Here is a 3768-nt window from a genome sequence, read left to right as displayed (position 1 = left end):
CTGTTGTGACTGCTGCTCTGCTGGCTGCCTGTGGATGCTGCTGGTGAGTACAATGTGTGGGCACTACAGTGTGTAATAATATGGGTGTCACGTTAGTGTGGCATAATGTGTGGGCACTACAGGTAGCATAATGTGTGGGCACTATAGGTGGCATAATCTGTGGATACTACACTGTGGCATAATTTGGGTGGCACTACATTATGGTATAATGTGGGATGCACTACAGTGTGGTATAATGTGTGGGCACTACAGATGGCATAATGTGTGGGCACTACAATGGTATAATGTGTGGGTACTACAGGTGGCATAATCTGTGGATACTACAGTGTGGTATAATGTGGGATGCACTACAGTGTGGCTTAATGTGTGGGCACTACAGGTGGCATACAGTAATGTGTGGGCACTACAATGGTATAATGTGTGGGTACTACAGTATGGCATAATGTTAGCAGATGTGTGGTCTCATTTACATACAACTGACCAGCATTGCAAGGGTTACTGGGTGGCTCACCACTGCCTATCTGCACTACCCTCAGATCCTTCCTTACCAAACACTATCTCTGTGCACTATCTCCCTGAGTCCTCCATACTCACCACTACCTATCTGTACCAGCCTTTCTATGAGTTTTCATTCTAAGATGCCATGAGTGCCACACCTTTGCACTGTACATTCTTTTTGTGAGGGCACCAGCAGAAGTTAAACATCATTATTGGGAGATCCAGACCAAGGACGTATTTATATATATATATATATGGATAGATACACCCCCTCCAGTGACTGGCCACACCCCTTTGTGGGACTCTATTATGGCGTCCTCCTGTGGGCCCTTCATGTTCCAGTCCGCCACTGGGTTCTACACAAATAGGTCCTATCAATACCTAGTTGGCTGTAGACAGAACAAGTACATGGGAATACCCTTCTTTCCTATGTGGGAATGCTGACGGCTCCAGATGTAATTGCTATAAGCACTTCAGGGAGCAGCTGAAAGGCAGTGTGGCTGAATAATGGCAGCATTACATAATGAGGAATCAGTGATGAGTAAGTAATGTGCCAGCAGCTTTACTATATGAAGCAAAAGACATTGCACAGTTCCTTCCAGTAACTGCCTCCTCTCAGAATGTATGAGCTAATGTAACCCTTCTACACGTTACACACATTAGGATATTACCACAAGCAAATCTGTGGTCATTATGTTTTGAGACGTCTTTTATGTAGTACATTTTTTTTTAACATTAATGACATTATTTAAATAGCAGTGTCACGGTGGCTAACATTGTTGCCTCACAGCACTGGGCTCATGGATTCAGGGCCTGATTCAGAGCCGGACACTATTTGCGCTCGCTCGTTCAGAAAAAGGGGCCGGCTATTTAAATTGAGTGCTCGCTCTTTGCGGTCTGTTGACGCCTCTATGTCTGAGCGAGCGAACGAAACATGCGCTCGCTATTTTGTAAAGACGCCCCCTGGCCGCTCGCATCCTACGTCATCTCCGCTATTTATTAGATTAATCGAGTACATCGAAAGGCATCTGAACTGCTCGCAGTGCTTGTGGTTGGATTTTCCTACCGCAATCATGCAAACAGTTCAGGCTAAGAGACAAGCAAGTGACGTGGTCGATGACGCTGCTTTGTTAATTATGCACACCCTTAAAACGTCCGTTTTGACTGTTTGGCACGCCTGTGTTCGGATCTCCACTCCCCGTTTTCAAGCACCTTCCCCTGTTACCACCCACAAACGGCTCATCCTGTCACTCAAATTAGCAGGCACTCGCTATTTTGCGAACACACGATTTCCAACCACACTCACTGGTTGGCGCATGCGCATTACGACCCATACGCATGCGCAGATGTGCGAACATCGCTCGGAGCGAACGAGCGGCCGCTTACGATCGGCTCTGAATCAGGCCCTGAATTCCAACCAGGCCACAGGTATGTGTGAAGTTTGTAAGTACTCCATCTGTTTGCATAAGTTTCCTCCTACAATCAAAAAATATACTGGTAGGTTAATTGGCTTCTCACAGCAACAACAAAAAACCCTAAGGCAGAGGTTTGCAAACTCCGCCATTGCAGTCCAAGTTTTAAGGATATCCATGCTTGCGCATAGGTGACTTAGGGCCTGATTCAGACCCGGACGCAAGTGGCCGTTCGTTCGTTCGGCGTACGAGCGAAAAAATGTAAATTCAAGCGCTCGCTCGTATGTTCGCTCGCAGCTAATCTTCCGCCCCATAGTCTCCCAACCCCTCCTCTAGCTAGCGAACGTTCTAAATAGTGACCGTCCGTCTCCCCTTTGGTTGCAGGGAATGCTCGCACAAGTCAAATCCGGAAGTGGGCCTGTCATTATTCGATTGCCTGCTATTTCATTCTGCAAACATACTTGAATCGATTAATAGCAATCAGTATATTCATTAGCTTAATTGGGATTCACAACTTTGCAATCCGTTTTTTTTTACAATGTCAATAAACTTTATTATTGTTCGTGTGTGTCATTCCTTCCGCAGAATACGTACGTTTGTACCAAGGGGATGGTTTTTCAAATTTTAAAGTTTGTTTGAATGCTACTATTGTTTAGCGTTTGTTTATATGCAGATTTTTCATCTTTATTAATAATATTTAAAGTAGCTTACGCATGTCACTGCATCAAGCCTATCATAGCTCACATTATATTTGTGAGGGTGTAGGTCACATGACTCATACAATAACCAATAGAATGCTTTCTGTTAATTTTCAAAGTACATTAGCCAATCAAATTTTTTCTGGGACCTATATTAAAACTGTTTTGTGTTGAATAAATCATTGCCATCATGAGAGCCGCAGCATTTTGTCGTCGCGAACTCCTGGTCCTCACAGATGTGATGGACCGGAGAATAACAGATCATCCGGCCCCCATCACTAACCTCCGCAAGCGGCAAGCCTATGCGGAGGTGCGGCGCCAGCTGCGTACGTTGGGCTACTGCCGCAATATCGGCCAGCTCGAAAGGCGATGGTCCGATCTACCCTGCAGATTCCCACGCCTTTTGGACAATTTGCGTCAGCAAATTCAGGAAAGTAAGTGTATTTTTTTAACATTTTAAATGTAAGCATACCTGCGTGTGCATGTTTTCCGTCTAGCCCTGTTTTTTTATTTAGGACATACCTGCGTGTGCCTGTTTTCTGTCTAGCCCTGTTTCTTTATTTAGGACATACCTGCGTGTGCCTGTTTTCCGTCTAGCCCTTTTTCTTTTTTTTGGACATACCTGCGTGTGCATGTTTTCCGTATTGCACTTTTTTTGGGGGGGGTGTGTTAATTTAAAAATATATATATACATATTTAATAATATAAATTTTTATCCATCTTTTAGGGGCTGAGCGCAGACTACGACATCTACGACGTCAACGACGTTGTGCTCGTCCCCTATCCCCCACTCCCACCCAAACCTCCTCTCCCCAACCTTCCCCAAATTCCCCCTCCACCCCAGACCTGGCAGACCGTGATGCCCCTCCCTCTCATCACATTGCCATCCCTCAAAATTCACCCTCCCCTCCACCCCCCCTCTCTTTTCATCACCCTCCCCTCCACCCACCCCTCTCTTTTCCTCACCCTCCACTTCCAGCCAAATCACCCCTCCTCCATCCGACCAGCACTGGCCCACCTCTGAGGAGGACGATGTCGGGGCTCCAGGCCCAGTCATCATTATGACCGGTATGTTTCCCTTTTAAACTATGGTTGCTTTTGCATTATTTTGTTTTTGGTTGATGTTGTCCTTTTGCCTGTGCATTTCCAATTTCTTAAGT

Source organism: Taudactylus pleione, unplaced genomic scaffold, assembly GCF_031769625.1.
Source record: "Taudactylus pleione unplaced genomic scaffold, aTauple2 ptg000788l, whole genome shotgun sequence".
NCBI classification, from domain to species: domain Eukaryota; kingdom Metazoa; phylum Chordata; class Amphibia; order Anura; family Myobatrachidae; genus Taudactylus; species Taudactylus pleione.
This window is presented reverse-complemented; position numbering follows the sequence as displayed.